The sequence below is a fragment of the Eulemur rufifrons genome, chromosome 2 (assembly GCF_041146395.1).
Source record: "Eulemur rufifrons isolate Redbay chromosome 2, OSU_ERuf_1, whole genome shotgun sequence".
In the NCBI taxonomy this organism is placed as follows: domain Eukaryota; kingdom Metazoa; phylum Chordata; class Mammalia; order Primates; family Lemuridae; genus Eulemur; species Eulemur rufifrons.
Window position 1 is genome coordinate 111,660,865 of NC_090984.1, and position 23,783 is coordinate 111,684,647.

Here is a 23,783-nt window from a genome sequence, read left to right on the forward strand (position 1 = left end):
TACAATTGTAACAGTGGTGGCCGTAAGGCGATCTTACGAGGTAGAAAGAATAAAGACTTCAGAGTCCAGTAATTAGGAAAACTAGCTGGCATCTCTGAGTCTTAGTTTTTCCCATCTGCAAAATGAAATTAATACCTAGCTCCCTTAAAAACAGATAGGGGTTAATATGTATCATTCTCTATTTTATTTTGGAAGTAAAATTCACCACCTTCTTACTGGGATGATCGTGGTCTTTTATATTCTTCACTAGTTGGTGGTCACCTTCTATGCACACGCACACACACACAGAGGTATCTCCACCTACTTTAATTTGGAGAATCTTTTATATTGCTCAGCAGCCCACAGTTGGATCTGAGTATATCTCAAACATACTACCTTCCAATTAATTATTTGAATTTTCATTGTGCATAAAGATATATAAACACTTTGCTTCGTTCTGCGCCTAGGAAATAGCTGTGGGCTAGGAAGGCATTGAAGGTGGTTATTGGTAGAGACATGACTGAAGGTAATGTTTCAAAAGGAAGAGAGCACAAGGAGAAAGTGAGAAATGAAGGAGTATTGCCCTCCAAGACCTTACCCTTTGCTATAGTCTAAATGTTTGTGTGCCCCCAAAATTCATATATCAAAACCTAACCACCAATGGTGACAGTATTAGGAAGTGATGCCTTTGGGAAATGATTAGGTCATGAGGGTAGAGCTCTCATGAAGGGGATTAATGCCCATATAAAAGAGGCCCCAGAGAACTCCCTTGCCTTGTTCCACCATGTTAGGACAAATAATAGAAAGTGCTGTCTCTGAATCAGAAAACAGACTCTCACCAGACGCTGACTCTGTTGGTATCTTGACTTGGACTTCCAACCTTCCAGAACCATAAGCAATTAAATTATGTTTTTTATAAACTACCCCATTTATGCTATTTTATTATAACAGCCTGAAAAGACTAAGACACTCTTAATATGATAAAGAAGAACCTCACATTCAAGAGAAAGGGAGGCCCAGAAGGGAAGCCTCAGAAAGTAGGTAGAACTTGAGCTGAACCTGTCTAATAAGCATGATTTACAAAAATGCCAAAGGTAGCCAGTGTTCTGCAACCTGAACAGAGTGTATTAGACTAAGGAAATCCATATAAAATGCTATTTAAAAATGTAAGTCGGTATACACTAGATGCTGAGCTGAGCAATTCAAAGATAAAATAAAATCAAGTTTTTCACTGCAAACATTAATATTAATATAATTTTATTCTTCTGATTAAAATGTGCTTGAAATAAATTATTTGCATTTTAGAATAATCTTTATTTCTATTAGACATTTTACATTGCATTTTTATTGTACTATCTTTTTCAGTAATTTCTGTTGTTGCTTTTGAAAATAATTACGATAAGTGTTGTGAACACTACTAGCACATTCCAAATAGTAATGGGTAAACTTTTGAATTTTTTATTTCTTTGAAAATATGGTAAAATCATATGCTGGGATTATAGCAGCTAGATTTCAGTAACATTAAAATGTATTAGGATGGGAATGGTGGCTCATGCCTGTAATCCCAGCACTTTGGGAGGCTGAGGTAGGAGGATTACTTGAGGCCAGTAGTCCAAGACCAGGCTGGGCAAAATGGCAAGACCCCATCTCTACAAAAAAAATAAAAAAATTAGCCAGGCATGGTGACATGTGCCTGTAGTCCCAGCCACTTGGGAGGCTGAGGCAGGAGGGTCACTTGAATCTAGGCATTCAAGGCTGCAGTAAACTGTGATTGTGCCACTGCACTCCAGCCTGGGTGGCAGAGCAAGACCCTGTCTCTAAAAAAATTAAATAAATAAAAATAAATAAATAAAATAAAATGTATTGTTACAATGTGGACTAATGTACACAAATTTAGTGTATATTATATATTGATGACCCTTTTCTTGGCACTGTGGGTGAATACAATAGTAGTAAGATAGACTTACGGATCTCACCAGCATACTGTCTAATAGAAGGGGGACGGCAAAGTCAAATGAACTAAGCTGAGCGAGGATTGAATACAAACGAATGGGATATTAATAGATCACCTGCATGGTATGGAGTGAAAGCTCCAATGACGTTTGGAACTGACGATCAAAGCGCAATATTTCAGGACCAGCTTAAGCTGTGAAAATCACTAAGTTGGTGTTAGGCTTAAATATGACAATGCCCACAAGAGCACTTTAAATGCACTGAGACATGATTCAAATCTGACACAGAAACAGTTGCTTATCCCCCAGGACGCGAGGAATCAGAAGACCTTCAACAGAATCCTATCTCTGCTCCTTCCTCACTCACTCAGTGCATGTCCTTACATGTCATTTATTTTTTCTGAAGACTCATTTTCCCTTCTACAAAATTGGCATATTACCACTACTAATTAAAACTTACTGAAAAATCAATGCATTTAGCATTCCATTTTAGTGGGAAAAAAGCTATAGATATTAATGTTATTATTAACCTCATAAAGATGTTGAAAGAATTAATGTGAGAAATGTGACCAAATACACAAGTGTCCTTCATAAACTGGAAAATCCTCTTTCCTTTTTGTGAACTAGAAGGTTATCTCCTTTTTCTTTTCCTTCCTTTTATTTTAGTTTTTGTTATTTCTTTTGCCAATATGCTATCTAGGAAAAATGTAGTTGCTTTTGAGTTTCCCATTGTCCTGTATTAAATGAGTAAGTGGCTGGTAGGAAATTAGGAGATGCAATAATTGTGTAATCATGAGCTCTATAGTGATGGTTATTTCAGGAAGTCTGAAGATCACTCCCGTATTCCCTTATTAAGAGCGTATCTCAAATCAGAGCTGAAGCAAAAGTGAGAATTAACAGGAGAAAATAATTTAGGCTCAGATTGGACACGCTTGCATTCACACATCTCCCCTGTAACCAATGAGCCCAAGTGCATTTCCATTTAAGAATCAGAGGATGCATTTCAGTTCAGTTCACTCTTCCCTGCCACTCTAAATGGGAAATTGAAATAAGTGCCTATGCAGTTTTTTACAAGTCTGGAAATGGTTGCATTTGGGCAGTACATTTCTTGTCATTTTCCTATCAATGCCAATTTCTGAGGTAAACCATCCCATAATATTTTTTACAGGTCAATGGCTAGAGTAATAGAGAAATTTCAATATATCAGATTTCATTTCTTATTTGGAGTGGGGGAGCTTAATGTCATTCCAACAATTCAAATTTTCTAAGAAAACCTACTGATGTGTAAAACTCTCATTTGACAGGTCTCCTTTTTCAGGAGAAAAATATATTTTAATGTTTTAATTCTATTTATTTATAATTATAATTTCATCTCCTAAGGAATTATATTCAATGAACTTTTGCAAAATTTTTCTCTATATCCTTTATAACAACTTTTCAGTTCCAACCACACAGTATTGTGCAGATGCTAAGACAGCCTCTTAATTGTGCAGCTTTATGGAGTTGAAATAGAGGACAAAGTGAGAAGAATCTTGATAGAGGAAACCACCTAATGGTCTGGGACAAGCCCTCACGTTAATACAAAGTAGTATTTGCCAACTTGGTTTTCCTTGACTGAAAGTAAAATAAAAATGATTTAAGTACCACAAGACCCCAGAAATCAATCTGAGCAAATTGAAAAGAGATTCAATAGTAATTAAATGCAAATTATAATTTATTCTCTAGTTCTCTTTAAAAATATTTTTGGAAGGGTAGAGAAGAACAAATAGTGGGAAGAAGATGAAAGATCCTTGGAAGTACTCATCACACAGAAGAAAGAAAAATTTCCACATACACTTTTGAACCTGAAAGATTAAGCTATTCTGTAGAGAACAATGCTTCAAAGTCTGGGCTCGGGAACAAAGGGAACATTAAGTCTAATTCCAAATTTGCTTCTTATAAGTAACTTGGGAAAGTTTCTTAAACCCACCAGTGACAGGTTCATAAATTGTAAATGAGGATAAGAATAGCAATAATAATGATTTCAACCATGTTTGAGATAGTGTTAAGGACCATGCGAAAGAACGCATGTAAAGTGTCTTTCATAGATCCTGAGTCCAGTTAGTGCTTAGGAGTTGTTTACTGGTTGTGTTGTACCCATTCCCATCTCATCAGTAATCCTATGAGTCAGCTAGGAATGCTGTCACTTCCTGGGTACCAGGGTTGGGTATTTGGACCAAGGCTAGCCAATTGGTCTTTTGCCTAGGTCTATTATTTGAACAATCAGTAAAGAAGTTCTCTCTTTCTCATCTGTGTCCTGAGTGCCAAAGTCCAAAAAAACTAAAGTTTCCAGAGGCTACTTTGCTAAATTATGTAGCAAACCTTCCAACCCACCCATGAAGAACAAAGCAGAGCAAAGAGACCGCTTTGAGGAAATCAGTAACCCAGCTTCAGTGGAAGCCAGTTGCACACCTTGACCTTCCTAGGCACTTGAAATTGTAGATTTGCTGATGGTTTGAGCTAGATTGGCTGAAACATCGGTCATTAGCAGTCCATACCCAGTCCTTACTAGTTTTTACTGTTAGCCTAATGGCAAGAGATTCCCATCAATAGGGCATTTAGAATGGAAATAATGAGTCAAATCTCTAAGCTAGTATTAATATGTGATAACAGCTCTAGAGAGGCCTGATTGGAAGGTCACTTGTATCTGCCATATACTTGGAATCTTGCACTAAAATGAGTTTCTTTGCCTGCTGCAATCCATCTCACACTATGAAGGAAATGAAATTAATAAGAAAACTTTTCAAGTGGAAAGGTCGTCATACTTAGAACAACTCTGGACAGTGTCTTTATCATCCTAAGCTTGGATGCTCCAAGGTGAGATTCACTAAGTTACCACTCATTTTAATTCTTGACTTGCCCTTCAAGCCCAACAATAACACATACGCTTGGTTTAGGGTACTTGTTGGGTTTTTTTGTTAATTGTATATATTTTTAAGAATTCTCCATTTTCTCTAAAGTCAGAAGATTCTCCATATATCTAATAAACTTAAAGAACTATCTTAGTCCATTTAGGCTACTGTAACAAAATAGCATAAACTAAGCAGATTGAAAACAGAGATTTATTTTTCACAGTTCTAGAGGCTGGGAAATCCAAGATCAAGGCACTAGCAGATTTGGTGTCTGGTGAAGTCCTCTTTCCTAGTTCATAGACAACACCTTCTTGCTGTGTCCTCACATGGTAGAAGGAGCAAGGCAGCTCCTTTGGACCTCTTTTATAAGAACACTAATCCCAATCATGAAGGCAGAGCTCTCATGGCCTAATACCTCCCAAAGGCCCCACCTCCCAATACTATCACATTGGTTATTCAGTTTCAACATATGAATTTGATGGGGACACAAACATTTAGACCACAGCATTGCACTCCTGATCAACAAAATACCTGTATTTTTTGTGTGTAAAATACATTCATTCCACAAGTTAGTCTCTAAAACTTGTGACTCATTCCAGCATCCATTTTAAAGTTTAAATCCAAAGCTTCATCCAAGTACCATGTAAGTCAGATATGAGTACAACTCAAGGTATAATTTATCCAGAGGCATATTGCTTTCCAGCTGTGAACCTGTGAAATCAAATATGGTATAGGCTTCTAAAATACAACTGTGGGACAGGCAGACATTCCCATTCCAAAAGGGAGGAATAGAAGAAAGGAGTAATAAGTCTTGAGCAAATCCAAAACTCAACAGGGCAAACAATATTAAACCTTAAGTCTTGAGAATAATCTTCTATGACTCACTGTCCTGCTTTCTGGACACACTGGGGCAGAGTTTGGGTTCCAAGGCTCTGAGCAGCCCCACCCCTATGTTTTTACTGGGTACAGCCTACATCTCATCTCTTATAGGTTGGAGTTGGTGCCTGTGGCTCTCCTAGGCTGGAATTACATGCCGGTCTCTCTAACATTCTGGGGTCTTAAGGGAAGTCCCACCCCCAGAGCTCAAGTAGACATTGCTTTACTTGGGGCTCTTTGTGGTGACCTCACTTTTACAGCAACCCTTTGTCTGGGTTTTATGCCCAAGGCTCAGGGGGCTTCATACTTCAAATTCTAGGTGGTGCTGTGAGATTTAGTCTGTGCCCTCCAGAGTGGCAGCCATCATAGCCTATACTGCATTTGGGCCCACAAGAGCCACATCTGAGTTGGCCAAGGAGTGCTGTGTCAGAATGTGGGGAGTGGATCTTTGAAATCTATGAGCCTTCCAGGCCCTTGTAGTCTGGCCTATCATGGGAGAGACAGCCTCAGTGGTCTCTGAAATTGGTTTGGGGACATACTTCAGTTATCTTAGAGCATAAGTCTGATTTCTGTTTAGATGGCAGATCCAAACTAATCTTATCAAAGTTTAGCTTGGGCACACCCTTATTCTCTCCAGAGAAGCTTTTTCATGTCTTTCCATATGAATAAGCTGAGAATTTTCTGAAGTTTTTAAAACTCTAATTTCCTTTTGATTAAAAATTCCATCTTGTAATTTTTTCTCTCTTCTCGTGTTTCTCAATAAGCATTCAAGAGAAGCCTGCACCTCAACACTTTGTTTAGAGGTTTCTTCAGCTGAAAATCCTAATTTATTGCTCCCAGTTTTACCTTCCACTAGAACACAACCACAATTTAGACAAGTTCTTTGCCACTTTATAATAAGGATGGCCTTTCTTCCATTGTCCCAAAACATGTTCCTCATTCCCATCTGACACCTCATCAGAATGGCTCTTACCATCCATATTTCTATCAACATTCTGTTCATGACCTCTTAGGCAGTCTCTAAAATACTGAGGCTTCCCTTCTGAGCTCTCACCAGAACTGCCCTTAACAGCCTGTGCATGGCAAAGTAGGCTTTTTCTAGCATGTACCTCAAAACTCTTCCAGTCTTTGTCTATCACCCAGTTCCAAAGCCACTTCCATATTTTCAGGTACTTGTTACAGCAGTACCCCTACTTCTTAGTACTAATTTTGCATCTATAATCCATACAGGGTTTTATATCAATATACCATAAACTGGGTAGTTTATATACAATGGAAATTTATTTCTCACAGTTCTGGAAGCTGGAAAGCCCATGATCAAGGCACTTGCAGATTCAGTGTCTGGTGAGGACCCTTTTCCTGGTTCACAGAATGCTGCCTTCTTTCTGTGTCCTCACAGGGTAGAGAGGGGCACGCTCGCTCTCTGGGGTCACTTGTAAGGGTACAAATCCCACTCTTGTGGACTCTGTCCTCATGATCTAATCACTGGCAAAGGCCCCACCTGCTAATACCATTGGGGAGTAAATTTCAACATACAAATCTTAAGGGGATACAGACATTTTGACCATAGCAGGAACCAATTTAACTTTTTTATAGAATAAAAAAATTACTATCCATTCCCATTTATTTCTTTGAAAAATTTCATCTGTTCCTATTTTAAAATATGTCATAAGTTATCAAGTGTTATTTAATAATGAAAATGGGTTTTGCCCACTTTCTTAGCCTACATATTTATCATGATAGCCTTTAAAAAGAATTAAAAGTTATAAGTCCATAAAAATCTGTCGTTGCAAGAATAATGTTTTATTTCTATAGTATAATGCTTAATTTTTTAAGTAGGCTAACAAAAGGGTAAAATGTGACTTTAAACGGGGGTGAACATATTTTTATGATGTTAAAAATGCATAAAGAATAATATAGTTATTTGAATATAAAAGAAGTAACATATGTGCAACACATTGAAGTTTGTGAAACTACATACTATCTAGCACTGTTAGGTTAGTGTCTAAGTCTAATTTTTATAATCAGTATTTTCAAAATGCAAGATTAAAAAAGAAAATTTTATGTGTTTTCCTTTGATTTTTTTTTCTCTTACAGGGATGGCAGTGGGGGAATTATGGCTGTATTTTTTTCCCACTCTGCCTTTTTATTGTCCATGGTTTTTATAAAAATAACATCAAAACCCTGAAGTATCAATACCTCCAAAATACCATATCCCCTGAGCTCAGTTTAGGGGATTACATAACCCCCACTCATATTAGACAATATCTGGAACAATATCCAAACTGTTCCAAGTAAGAATGCAAGTTATTTAATTATTTTATATCATACCTTTTAAAGGAAGAACTTGTGAGATTAAATAGAAATCATTCCATATTGGCAATTTTTGAACTACGGTTGAGGGAATATTTGAGGCTCAGGGACTTTTCTGTCTTGGTTAATGGAGGCTGCACACCAATGATGGACCTGTGGATTGTATAGCGGGAGAAAGGTGCAGCTCCTAATTAATCGCTCTCAATTTTTCTTTCTCAGATAAGCTGATTTTCATCAATAGTGGAAATCAGGTACATGGGCTGTGGAGGAAAAAAATAGTGATAAAGCTGAATATTGCTACTTCCTAATGATATGATCTTGGCCAAAAATGGAACTCAGTTTCCTTTTCAGTTATGCGGGAATGTTAAAGCCACATAAGGTAGGTGCTAGAAGATAAAATAAGGAAGTATGTAAAATAGATAGCAAACATAATTTAAAATGGCTATTGTTAACATTACATACATTATGTGGCCCAGTGGCAAAATATACTTAAACTGCTAGTCTGATTTTTACATATCTGCTTTTGTATTTTTCCTATTTTGGCGATGTTGGTAAAAGTCTTGCCCATCTTCCGTATCTATCTATTTGTATCTTATTTGTCTCAAATGTAACCGTAAGCAGCCCTGCAGAACTTCTAGTCAAATTCTACCTCCCTCTCCATTCTCTTTTTTCACACTGGGCAAAGGGGCTTCAGGGTGCCATTTCTAAGACAGACAGAAGGCAAAAAAATTTTGTTTCAGATTTCCAAGATGATAATAATTCCAAACAGCCTTCACCAGAAAGATCTAAGCAGAAACAAACCGCCAGGAAAAACCTAAAAGGACAGCCTGATGTTATTCTATTGTGCAGTTTATATTAATAAGATTATGATTTTAATGTTTTAATTTAATTAATTTTTATCATTGTTTAGAGATCTGGGAAAAATTATAATTAATGGTTTTAGGTTAAATGTTGTCTACTTTCCTGAAGAAATTCCTTTCCTCCCCTTTTTGGAGTTAAATCACTGAGGTTTGGGGTTGTTTATTACAGCAGCTAGTGTTACCTCAATAATTTATTCTCCTGTGATAAGCAAATATGAGTACTCATAGTTGGTGGGGGTAGGGTGAGCTGTGGAGTTGTTCAGGGACCCAGGCTGAAGGAGACTCTGTCATCCTAAACACATGGCTTCATAGGTCATCCTGGTGTCTGCAATCCATTAACTGACACTTTTTTTTCTTCTCAGCCCAGAAGTGGTACACATCACTTTCACGCACATTCCACTCGCCTGAACGGGTCCTATGGCCCCACCTTGATTGAGCAGAGCTTGGGAAATACAGTGCTGGTCTGGTCAACAACTCTACCCTCTGTAAGAGAGCATAAAATTTTATTGAATGCGTAGCTCTTTCTGGCACAAGCTAGTAATGAGTTTGGAATGTGAAGGAGAAAATGAGCTTCAAGTGATCATGTGGCTGCACCGGTCCCAGTTACTGCCAGTCAAAGAAGGAGCAGAAGGCAGGCAGAATCTGTGTGGATTCACAGTAGTCCGACAGGCAGGGGTAAAGGTTTCATTTCTGCTAAGGTTTGCTGAGGTCGGCTCTCCTCCAGCTGAATGCAAGGGGCGCTGCAACACAGGTGGCCAGTTAGTTGTGGGTTTATTCTAGAGCTTCTAGTGGGTTTCATGAAACTCATAACAATGGTGTAGGGGTACAACGAACTCTATTCTGGTGACGGGCCACACCAAAAGCCCTGACTTAAGCATTATACAAGATATCTATATAATAAACACACTGGTATCCCCTTAATTAATCTTTTGAAATAAGAAATAAAATACAAATTAAAAAAATTTACAAAATGACAAAGTCAAAATTCAAGCCCAGAAAATGTTAATAGCAACTCTGTCAAAGAATGTTTTTAAGATTTTTTAAGTCATGAAAGTGTTTAGCACCATGCCTGGCTATTGATATCTATTGTGCCCAGGTTTCCTTAACAATATCTTGTTCGCTGATTGGCATAGTGTCGGCACTCTGAATGATGGAATGAAAAAAAAGACTATTGGGAAAACAAAAAGAAAGTAATTAATTTCTACTTGGGGGAAATCAGAGAAAGTTTCACAAAGGGGACATTGGAACATATTCTTCATGGATGAGTAGTTTGTGAGACAAACTGTGTTTGTATTGTTGGAGGGGTGGGTAGCTAACATTTCAAGCAAAAGATCAACAGCTCACATAAAGCACAGCACCATGGCAATGCACTGCATGCTTAGGAGACACCCAACAAGTAGCCCAATGATGTGCCTATTAACAGGAGTATCAGGATATGATGCAAGAACCATGTTAAATGTTGAGAAGAAGGAAGTGGTAGAAGGGAAGAAATTATCTCCATAGGACAAAGGCAGGAGAATTGTTGTTCTTGAGGAGTCTGCAAGGGATGGGATTTAGAGTACAGATATAGGTTGTTCTCCGTTAAGTGCACTGCCGGTCCACTCTAATTGAGAAAAGAAAGGCAAAGTATGTAAGCAGAGGCTAGAAGGCAGATAAATGGAGATTTGTGTACATTGCTTTTATTGCTTTGCATTTTTTTTGTTAAGTGGAAGGAAGGTCAGAGGGAGTCAGAAGTTATTACTGATAACTCCTTCTGTCTTCTATTCTTCCAGTCCTTTCACATCCTTTTGCTTTGTTCATTTCTAAGTTTTGTGTGTCCATTGCTGGTTTTATAAGCTGATTTCAGCCACTGACTGGTTATTATATCTGTTTAGTAAAGTTTGCTGGAGCAGTCTGGAGAGGCTGGGCTATGGAGTGCAATCAAAACCTCAACAATGTAAAACAGCACAGCTTGTTTCTCATTTTTGCCACACATCCATCGTGTATTGTCAAGGGATCTCTTCTTCCCACGGTCGGTGAGGTACCAGGCAGATAGAAACACCGTCTTGTCACATGCTTCCACATGTGAAGGTGAGTGAAAAATCATGTCTTGTGATCCTGCACCAATTTTTCAAGCTTTTGCCTGGAAGTGACACATATCACTCCTGTTCACGTTTTGTTAGCCATATGGCCTTGCCTGATTTTAACAGGTCAGGCAAGTATAACTTTCCCACTATTACCAAAGGTAAGATTGATCACCGAATAAAGGTAATGGCAGCTTAATCCCTCCATGGTAAAATTATGCTTCTCCCCTGTTACCAGAATGTGATTGGTGGGTATTATTTTGGTATCATATGACTGTCCATTCACAAAATGGTTTTAACATTATATGTCAGTGATTGCCAAGTGCATTTTTGTTTTTCAATTCTATTACTCATTCTGTATTACTATCTGGACTTATATAAAGCAGAACTGCTCTCTCGACAGAGTTACCCTGAAATACAGCATCTATTGGAAAGGCAGGAAGACTGTTCAATTCATTTCCTTCTAATCACCTCTAAACTTTGTTTTCAGTACTTAATGAAGTCTAAGTCCACATCCCCAATCAACTCTGTCCCATTTAAAATGCTTACTGGGTCTGTTTTGTGATAACTCTCTGGGGAAAAAAAATAATTATGTTTTATCACATCCCTTATTTGTTTCGTGCTGTTACTAAAGTTCCCCTGAGTATCTGTATCCATTCTCACTTTTCCTACCAAATCCCGTACACCCCGATATAAGAATGTACTCAGCACATTTAATGCTCTCTGTCTGCCAGGGTACTCCCAAACTCTGTCTTAAACATTTCAACTATATCATTTATTAGATATTGGATTTATTCCCACAAGTTTATATATTCTAACCCTAATATTCAGTTCCAACTTGCTCTATCACCCCTGGTGCCATTCCTGTACCACTGCACTGGCCAACTCATGCTCTTCTGTATGGCCTCAAAAATGATTTAGACAACCAACATGCATTAAAGTATGAACACCAGGGATATAGGATCACTCACAAGAAATTGCCCTCATAAAATCTCAAGATGGTCTGTTATAAAATTGCCCTAAAGTTGACAATTTCTATGTTTGCTATGATGAGCTTTTATTATTTTGTTTTTTGATATTTTGCTGAAATCCTAAATAATATGATGTACTATTTCCAGACCAATATAACACTTGAAGCAGATTGTGGTATGACAGGCAGGATCCGTGTGTAAGAAAATTATTACAGATTTCTCACAAGTCCATGATTCTTTATAAATAGCTACCATGGAAAACAAGGACAAAACCTGACAGGAGACTGGGACTTCCAGGAAGTCTCATGGTTCCGTTCTGCTGGTCCACATGTCCTGGTACTGTTAAATGTCACCTATAAAATATGTGTTAGATGTTTGAGTAAGTCTTTGAGTTTTAGGAGACTCAGAGACTTGTAAATGAAATAAAAGTGCCAATGCCTTGTACCTGCACTAAAATCATATAATGCTGTGAATCTTAGCTATAGCAATCCTATCCACGTAGGTGTTTTAATACAGTCACTTCTATGTCTAATCAGTCCTGAAGGTCATATATTCCCCAAGTTACTTAAGTGAAGTTTTTGTTGGATGAATAAATGGGTACACCTATGTATGGTTTGATATGTATACATTTCAGAATGGATTCAGAATTTCATATCCATGTTGAATGCCACTAAAAGGGTAGTATTTTAACCTGTCTTAATTTTTTCTCATTACAAGTGGCATTATCAAAATGGCAAGTGGGGAAAGAGGAACTATTGTGGTTCAGTGATCCCAACTTCTAATTGCTGGTCAGCCAAACTACCACAACAGGCATCGTCTTTAGCACAATCTCTAGAGGAATTTTTCATTCATTTCCATTATATGTGTTCAGATCAAATCCCTATGATCCAGTTACTACTGATTACGGGTGTCTAGATGAAACAGTTCTGCATCGGATTCTGATATTAAAAACTAACAAACAAAAAACACTTTCCTTTTTTCATATCCTTGCCCAATTTTTTCCTCAAAGAGAACTTTCTCGATGACTCTATCTGAAATTTGCATCTCCAACTCTCACTGTCTAGCACTTACCAACAGCTAATACATCGTGTATTTCACATGATTTTATATGTGTTGTCTGTCTCTCCTACTTACTAGAACATAACCCCCATGAAGGCAAAGACTTTTGTCTTCTGTTCCACCTGCTTTGTTCCCAGAGCCTCTAAAAGTGCTGGGCACCTAGTTAAGGAGGAAATAATATTTGCTGGATAAATAAACAAATGATTGAATGAGTAAACATGGGTATATAATTTTACATTTTCATCAAATTGTGGTAGAATTTTAACATATCTGTCTCTGAAATTTCTCACTGCCAACATAGGGTGGTTGGTTTCCATTTTATTATCCATTTACAAAATAAAGGCACTTTCAAAAGCTGTCCTCAAAGTTGCTGAATTTTCTATAGCATTTCTTTTAAATTATAAGGTCATTTTTACTTCTGATTTGTTACTACTTCGATTTCATTGGCAAATCTTTTCTTTTTTCTTGTCTGTCTTTCTTTTTTTCTTTCTTTCCCATTTTTTTTTTTTTTTTTTTTTTCTCCATGAGTTTGCATATCAGCATGTCAGCAGGGTTAGAAAATTGAATGCCTCTGATTGGTTGGTCTTGCTCTACTGGGTGGTATTTAAGATACCCTAAATTGTCCTTCTGCTTTGTTGGTCCAGGTAATTTTATTGTTAAAGGATGAATCCTCATCTTACCTCATCTTTGGCTGGGAAAAATTCATTCCGTTGAGTCATATCAATTGGAGACAAAATCACCTTTTAAATTCCTTGGCAACCTCATGGGCCTTTATGACCATTAGTGATTTTTTCTTTCTAAACATGTGTGGTTTGTGTTCCTTTGACCACTGCTATGGCCACCATTACTGTGGCAGAATGGTGGTGCTCCCCTGATGGCCTCTTATTTAAATCCCTAACAGAGGATTGAAACATGTTGCCCATTTCATGTTAAATTTAGGACTCAAATGTTTTATTAACTCTCTGGTAGTAGGTCATTCAAACTTTCCACTGTCAGGGCTACTGTAAACGGGAGGGATGTGAAACACTCATTGACAATCCATGTTATCTGCCGATCCAGCATAAAGTTTGCCCTACAATGAGTCCCCATGTTCGAATTCCAATGTCAGAGGTTCCATATCTTTGCACATGGTTTTTCCAACTCTTTTGATTTTACTCCGGTTAATCACGGTTAAGGAACAAATGTAGTTCCCCTACCCCAGTATAAGTCAGTCCCAGGGAGAAAAGAGATTTTGCTGCTTTTAAAGGCCCTGTGTAATCCACCCACCATGATTTCCCAGGAATCAGCCCTCTGGGAACTCGGCCTGCAGATTTATTAGAAAATCTGAGTCAATCATCACATTGGACTCTTCACTACTGCTTTTTACATATTCCACATTCACAAGTGGGAACCCTTTTCTTGACCTCTACTCACTTAAAAGAACAATTCATGAAAGACCACATATATCTTTGTCCTTTTCTTGACATGTCTGTGAAAGGGTCTTATGATAGCATAGTCTTCCATTGTCCCTGGGAATTTTAAATAGGTTTTATGTCTCCAGCAAGCGCGCCCTCTCCATTTGTTCTTTTGAAAGTCCCTCTTTTACTATTTTGATAGATCACACACCCAAATTAGTGCTGATGACTCACTCAGTGTTTTCTTTAGTCCTTTCCCCAAAACTATTTTCTATTACTTAGAAACAATGTCCAATTATTGCCCATATTGACAGTCCACTTGCCATTATCTAAAATATAGAAAAGTAAGAACTTCTGAGAAATTTGATATCTTTGCTTGATAATGCCATCAAGATTGCCTGGAATTCAGATACTTATTGGCCTAGTTCTTTCTTTACTTAGAACATTCCAGTATCAGGGTTAAAAGCATGTGCCTTGCAATTAACCCCCTTACTATTGTAAAGAAGCTGCCTCTGTAAACCACAGTTTTTGTGTTTCCTTTATAAATCTCAGGGATGTCCAAATTTATAAGAAGCTTTCCTTAAAGCTTAACTTTACTAGTGTAAAGTTCTCTTAAATAGCAGAGGGCCCAGTGATTTATTCACTGTCTCTTAGTATAATGTACACATTTGTCTGATTTGGCCTCTTCCTGAAGATGCCAATTCTATTTCCATTGATTGAAACTAACTCTCAACAACCTCTTTCGACAGTCTAGGTTTCCAATAACCACATATTACTATGGGAAGTTCTATTTATATGGGCACAGGTGCACGTTCTGTTAGCCCTTAGTTTTAGAATGTTATCAATTTAAATGGCTACATAAATGTCCTGGGAGGTCATAATGAGTCTTATAACTTACCTGCACAATTCAACTGTTGCTGTAACCTTGACTATGCAGCAAAAAGTATATTGTTTTTCTTGCAAAGTGAAAGCAAATTATCAGTGTTCTGGTGAAAAACATAATAGAGGTGGAATTCTTCTTTTGGAAATAGCAGATTATGTAAATTCAAGGAAGCCATTCTCTGAGAATAAGTAGAAAAATCTGGAAATAAATAAAAGTCAAATTAAAACATATAAACATGTAACATATGTATATAAGCACATATATGTACATATACACATATATTTCAAGCCTCAAATTATATCTATGTTTTATATAAAATGCCTTGCAGTCAATCAAAAAATAACTAGACATACACAGAGATCAAACAATGCAACCATGAAACAAAATAAACAATGGAAAACTTGAACAGAAACACTTGTAAGAGACACTGGCATTTCAGTTATGGTCTTTATAGTCACATATATTTCTTTTTATAATAAATATTTAAGTTCCTAATTTGTATTGTTCTTCTATAAAAATAATATTTTCAAAGTAATCATACTATCCTTGATACTAGCACTATGATTACTAAAGATATTTTAAGCTTCCTTTTTGGCTCTTTTTTCCTAAGAATGTATCCTCCTTGGTATGTGCAATTTTTCCATAAAGTCACTTACAAGAGTTCTTTTTTCTCTACTACTCCAATTATAAGAATAAAAACAATTCTTACAAAACATTAACAGCACTTTAAATGGACACGCAGTTATTGTGAAATTTTCTAGAAAATCTGTGGAAAGAATTCAATCACTCAGTGGAGAAATCAGTCTCTTTGCAAACAAAAAGACAAAACTCTAAATTGATAAATGTTGAGGGAAATAAAAAGAACTTCCCATGGTCTGCATGATCTGTAGTCATGTACAAAATATGGTGAATGGTATCATACCAGGCTTCTCTTATAAGGTGAGATCTGTGTGTGATCGTTTCCCCAATAATATTGTTATTTTAGAGAGAAAGAAACACTTTAAAAAAATGAAGTATCTTATATGGAAAACATATCTTCAGAGTTCACATAAAGTCAGGTGTTGCTTTTTCAGTATCTCAATTTCAGAAAATTAGTTAATTCTTAAAGAACACAATAATAAAAATGTATCAAATGTATACATTTGATACAGTAAGCCACAACAGTTAAAACCAAGCTCATGACTTTTTCAAAAATCTTCAAAAATTTTCTAACTGCTAAAACAGCAAGATTCTGAATGATTCCCAAAACCAATTTGTGATATTCCAAAAATTACAATAAACTGTATCTGTTCATGGAAAGTATCCTCTATTTTTGAAAGAACAACCAACTTTAAACATGATTAGATTCATTTTCTCCTTTGCATTTAATTTTTAGAGAAAGAGATTTCCTTCAATTTGAGTTTCTTTTATGTTATAATTACATAAAACATTTACATTGTACTGATTGGTCTAGTTCTTTCCTTACTTAGGACTTTTCAATCTTATGGTCCTTCTATAAGCCAGAGTTTTTGTGTTCCCTTTGCAAATATATTCACATGCACACACTCATAAATAAGTAGATACACACACACATATATATATTTTCATATCCTCCATGCTGTTGGCAACTTGATTTTTATTTTTTTTAAGGTAACATTATATTCTGGAGATCTTTTCATATCATGTAGAGAGATTGTCCTCATTCTCTTTTTTTCTTTTCAAATCAAATTTATTGAGTTAGAGTTTACATACAGTAAAATGCACCCATCTTAGGTGCACAGTTTGATAAGTTTTGACAACTAATCACTACGGTAATTAAAATAAAGAACATTGTTATCAACCCCCAAAAGTTACCTTGTTTCCATTTGCAGTTCATTTATGTGTTCCCACTGATCTGATTTCTGTCAATATAGATTAGTTTTGTTCTGAGATTTCATATAAATAGATTAGTTCTGTTCTAGGAGTTCATATAAATGGCATCAGACAGTATGAACTATTTTATCTCTGGATTATTTTGCTCAGCATAATGTCTTTCAAATGTATCCACATTGCTGTTTGTCTCAGTAGTGCATTCCAATTCATTGGTGACTAGTATTCCATTGTATGGCTCTACCCAATTTCTTTATCCATGCAAATGTTGATAGACATTTAGTTTTTGGACAGTTTAGGTGCTATAAAAATTCACATTCATGTATTTGTGTAAACATACATTTTCATTTCTCTTATGTAAATAGTTAGAAATAGAATTGTTGAGTTATATGCTAGTTTATAAGAAACTTCCAAAATGTTTCCAAAGAAGTCGTATTATTTTATATTTCTACCAGCAAAGATAGTTGCAGCTGCTCTACATCCATGCCAACACTTGCCATTATTAATCTTTTTAATTCTGGCCACATTAATTTGTGTGCAATGCTATTTTACAGTGGGTTACTTTGCACTTCTCTGATGACTAATGATGTCAAATATCTTTTCACATGCTTTTTGGGGATTCTTATAGCTCTTTTTAGAAAGTGGTTATTCAAATATTTTGCCTATTTTTAAAATGTTTTAAAGTATTTAAAGTCTATTTAGGGTAAACCTTAAAATAAGATAGAGAAAGCCCTTCAATTTTGTAGACCTTTTAAAAAGTTTTGGCTATTCTAGGTTCTTTGTTTTTTTACATAAAATTTAGAATCAATTTGTTAATTTCTACTAAAAGAAAAAGGCTGTTAGAATTTTGATTGATTTATAGATTAATTTTAGGAAAAATTGACATCTTAACCATATTTAGTTTTTCTAATTCATACACATGGTATATAACTCCCTTTAGTTAGATCTTTAATTCCTAACAGCAAAGTTTTGTATTTTTCAGTGTTCAACTTTTACACATATTTTGTTAAGCTTATCATTTAGTATGTAACTCTTCCTCTTCATGTTTTAGGAGATTTTCTACTTCTATTTATGAGCTTCAGGGCATTAGTCACATGCCTTGAAAAAAGCAGTTCCACAGTTTTCCCTTTAGCCTCCTACATAATCATCTGGCCAATCAATTTATTTTTTTCCCACCCAAACAAACACCCCTTATTTCCAATGATTCCTGTACTAATGAACAAACCCTTTGGCGTAGAGTCTGATAACAATTGTCAAAGAGTTTAATCAATCTCTGCAACGTGGATTTTTCTTCAGGGTTCTCCAAATACTAATGGCCTTAAAGCATAGATTAAGGTGTATACACATGTATATTTACTACACAGTTTATCCTCAAGTATTTTTAAAGTACATGCCTACACAAATGTTACAATAAGATTAAAATGATGAGAAATACCACCACTACCCCATCCTGGAGAAAAGCAAAGAAGTTACCTAAGATAGTCCTATATTTGCTTATTCTTTATATGTAATAATTAAGAAATGTATGTTTCCATGTCTAGTCCCTGCTAAAATTTGTTGCTTCCATATCTTTTATAGAAGATACAGTGCTACACAGTTGATTGAACACAACTTTTGGCAAGGCTAGCTTTTTCATGTGTCTTTCTTTCTACTTTCATATTAATGCAGTGTTTTTAAATATCTATACCAGTGTCTTTTCTTACAACATATTTCTGTAATTGAATTTAAAACACACATCAGAGATTCATAATTTCCAAAGGCCTTTACTGAGAGGTCATTTCAGGTGATAAAAGTTTTAAGGAAAAACCACAGGTACCAGAATGAATGTATTACTTCATACAAAATGTCATTTAGAATAACGGCCCCTGCCGTTTATCCAAGGAAATATATTAAAAAAGATAAACTTTAACTTTCAAAATAAGTTTTAAAAATAGTTTAATATTTTGTACTTCTGATCCAACCATGTAAGAACACTTAAATTAGATCTAATAGCAGAAAACCAGGATGATTCTTTGTAATTCTTTGGAAGAAAAAGATGCTTTCAAATGTGATATAATTGTACATCAATTGCAAAGATCTTGTTAGTGACAACCCTCCAGGCCCCATGGAAACCACTGACTTAGATCTTTCACTACTAATAAGATGTTTTAAGGAAAGAGAAAATCTGGAGCAATTGCAATTTTCAGGTCTAGTATCAGATGGATTAAAGAAAGACATGTATGTTAGTGCCCACACCCACCAGCCAGAGACCACCAGGGACCTACCTGCATCACACAAGGCTGGCTTGATTGTAACAAGGGAGATCACGTCACCTGAGGAATCATGAGGTATATCCTTAAAAAGATATTAGCAGGGATTGGTTATACAATTTTGGCTTGAAGTAGATGGCTTCAGTGGGAGAAGGGTGGTTCAAAAGAGAAGCACTTTGCTCTGAATTGGGTCACGTATCCAGGTACGAATCCCTAGAACCTGCAGAGGTTACCATATATCAAATAGGAGGTCTTTGCAGATGTGTTTAAGTATCTTAAGATGGAACAATTATCCTGGATTCTCCAGGTAGGGCCTTCATGCAATCATGGGTGTCACAGGTGGCACAAAAAGATTTGACTACAGACAAAAGAATAAGGCCTTATGAATATGGAGGCAGAGATTGGAGTGATACAGCCACAAGAAAGCAAAGCCAGCAGCCATCAGACGCTGGAAGAGACAAGGAGGATTTCTACCCCAGAGCCTTTGGAGGGAGCATGGCCCCGCTGATGCCTTGATTTCAGACTTCTGACCTTGAGAACTGTGAGTGAATAAATTTATAATGTTTTAAGCCACCAGTTTGTGGTAATTTTTTATAGCAGCTATAGGAAACTAGTGCAGGTATCTTGATTATTTATTTCTAAGGGGAAGGGGGAATGAAACAGAATCAAAGCTGTCATTGGTAAGAAAGCAGAAGGCACAGTGGTTTTTTGTATAGCATTCATGTTTTGCCTGTGCCCAGACATGGTTAGGGAGGTGTCTAGTTTTTGTCTCCCTCCATCAGGGTCTCAGAGTGACTTGTCTGATGTTGTATTCCCTGAAATTGTTTATATTCAACAGGAGAACATCAAGGCCTATCTGTTCATGCCACTCCCGTTCCCAACCGACAGCTCTCAAGACTATGTTTCTCTTTCTTAGGACTAATGTGATGAGTGACACTGGTTATGCTACTTAGCCCCTCTGGACATCACCATTCACTTCAATTATTCATTCACCTCTTTGAGAGTGCAAAGAGGGATACAGAGAAGTGAATATGTAACGTGTCAGTTGATGGTAAGTGTTATAGAGAAAAGTAAAATGAGAAAAGGGGCAAAAATGTATTGGGAAGATTGTATTTTAAATAAGGCAGTGACAGAAGTGCTCATGGATAAGGTAATATTTGAGAAGGAACCTGAAATAAGAGTGGAAGGAAGCTAGAGGAAAGCATTTCAGGTAGAGGGAACAGCAATATATCCAGAGATGCTTGCTATCTTCTAGCGAGGAGGCTGGAGTGGTGAGGGTAAGGAAGAGAGTAGTGGGAGATGAACTCAGGGAGGAAACTAGTTGTTGGGGTAGGCATGTTTGGAGGCCTCTGATGGAGAGAGAAGTTGTAAAGGGTGAGGGTGGAACAGAAGAGTGACATAATCTAACTCACCTGTGAAAGGATCATTCTTCTTTTTCCAGAGAAAGAGGGATAATAATGTAAAAAGAATAATAGAATCTCACCTTTTTATAGCCCCTAATAAAAATAATTGATTCACTTTTGGGTCACCATTTAAAACCCCCTAAGTGAAAGGCTGATGGGGAATTGGATGAGTGTGTGATGTCAAAGCTTCATGTCTAGAAAGGAAAATTCAATAGGAATGATTGATACTAACAATTGTAGCATGAGGCGTAGGAAAAGTATTAAAAACTAACACACTGAAGGGGAAAATCTAAATTAAATGTGTCAATTTGGGGCCAGAGGTAGGATGAAGAACAAGTGTCATTACATAAGTGGGGCTCAAGGAAGGAAAAGAAAACCAGCATCTTCTAACAAGGACAATCAAACCTGACCATCTTTACCTTGAAATGACTGCACTCCTCTACACACCAGAACACTATGCAATCCTCCTTTCCATGAAACTTTGATAGAAAAGAAACATTACACACCTCTTGATAAGACCATGGCCTATGTAGTCTTCTCTAGAAAACTACAAGCAACGTTGAGTTGCCTCATGCTACTGTGTCTTTGGAGAGATTGTGTGGCACAGAGGAAAGAATCAAGATTGTCTTGGCGGGGGGGAGTCAATAAAAGACTGAGATTGAAGGAGCTTTGTAAGCTATAAAATTTTGGTAGTGGTTATTATGGCTGTCTTCTAGGATATTTCAGCAGCTTCTGGACTTCATCAAATGGAAGGAGAGAGGTTGCTAGTGCACATGCTCAATAAATATTTACTGAATGCACAAAGCATGAATGAGGGAATATGCAGGACAAAGAAGAAGAAAGGGAGGGAGAAAGGAAGGAAAGAAAATATTTTAAGATGTTTTAAAACTTTTATTCTAACAAAGAATCGTGCATCGAGAGTTGATGAGCTTTTCTCTTTGCCATGCACACTGCTTGGTAGGATGATTGAAAGGAGACATGGGACAAGGGGTTTCTAAGGACCACACAGAGCACCCAGTCAAATCTCAGTTTTGTAGAAGAGGCAACTCGGTGATTTAGTTTTCTGTTGACTGTTATGAGATTTTAGGGTCATTTTAATATCTTTCAAAAAGCACAGTGGAATTAAAATATGCAAAAATGGGGCAGTGGTGCCAGGGCCTTGACTTTTCACCATTTTCAAAATAAATCTCCCCTAGAAAGGCGAAAGTCTACTTCCCCTTTCACTAGGATTATATGGAGTCATCCGTCTCAGAAGGCACAAAATAAGTGGTCAGAGATTACACACCGTGAATTTCCAAGAACCTGCTAAAAAAAGAATCTTAAAAATCTCAGAACAAAAAAATTAAATCCATATAACACTTATTCTACCAGAAGAAACACATATACAGGTATATTATTGCTCCCAGAAAAGAAATATTCAAGCAAGCCTCAAGGAAGGAAGCCTCAAGGGCGCAATGTACAATCAGACAATTTAGCAAATCTGACGGCACAACCCATCCACGGTATAAGCAGACGTACCCTGTGCTTTCATCTGGCGTGAAGTACTTTCTCTTTCCTGGAGGCCTTCGTCTGTGAGGCTAACTTTCCCATGACCTATGCTGTTAGATGTCTTCCAGGCACACTACTTTATAACAAGAAATTTTCTGAAGCTCAATAACTAGACCTCTTGAGACAAGGCGCAAAGATGACCTGTGTTATATTAAACTCAATTCTCTAAGAAATATTAGCATCACAGTATGGGGTTTTATAATATTTAAACTGATTGATTGATTGATTCAAACACCTTGCTTTGCTCTAGCAGACGAGGTAGTAATAATAGATAGAACACAGGATATGGAATCAGAAAGCCTAAATTTAGGTGGTTGTGTCTTCTGCTGATTAATAATATAATGGGTCTGAGCAATTACCTATATTCTGTATCTCAACTTTCTGAACTGTCAATGAATAGCCCACTACTACCCACTATTCACATCACAGAGCCTCTGCGATGCAAAATAAGAAAAATTGTAGGCAATAGATCTTTAATTAATGTAAATAAGAATGATTAATTCCTTATTACTATACTAAACATGGAATTTACACGTGGTCCTGTTTATCAGTTTTCATCAGCCCTCTCAACTTCCTGGAAATAGCAAAAGAATTGTTCCTGGTGCATGAGGAATCACGATGAGATCACACTGAGCCCAGTGTTATTCCTTCCACCCCCCACTGGTTTAAAGCCATCCATGTGAATCATGCTATGTGGTACCTGTAGACTGCATTTCAGTGATTGAAGGATTTCTATTTAACCTCACTTTCCTTAAGTCTATTTTATAACATCTTGAAGTTTATTATTCAACTGTTCTGCCATCTCCCAGTCTGTCTATGTGTTACATTTCAAGGACTTTGTCCATATTTCAGAATCCCTTTCACTCTTTGCTTCAGTTGTCTCTAAATCAGACATTTTACATAGAATTCTCAAAATCGATTTTTTTTTTTTAAAAAAAAGGATGTTCTCATTCAATTACTAACTTAGCTCTAAATTGCCAGACACTTAATGGAATTTGGTAGGATCACTTCTGGCTTTCATAAAAACTTGGGTACCTTTCAACTACTCCCTCTGGGTCTTGGTTTCACCTTTTTAAAATATGGAAACATTAAAATGAAAAGATACTGTAATAAGTGAAGCTTATTGTAAAAGAGAGAAGAAAATGTTGCAGGAACCTATAGGGAATTGATTCTGCAAAGAATCTTTTTGTCAATTCCAATGTGGATCCTAAACCAATCTTGTGAAGATCTGCAGAAAAAAGTCATTAAATTCCAATAATATTCACACCCTCCCTGGTCTTAAACACTACTAGTGGAATTATAGATTGGTTAAGTTTTTTAGGAGTTAATTTGACAGTATATATCAAAATTACAACTGCGTTTTGCTTGTGACCTGGTGATTCTATCGTACATGTACCCAAAAATGTGAGTATGAAAATGCTCTTTGTATCTTGTATTGAATTAGAAAAAAAATGGGGGAAAAAACATACTCACTAGTAAACAAGTTATAGCATA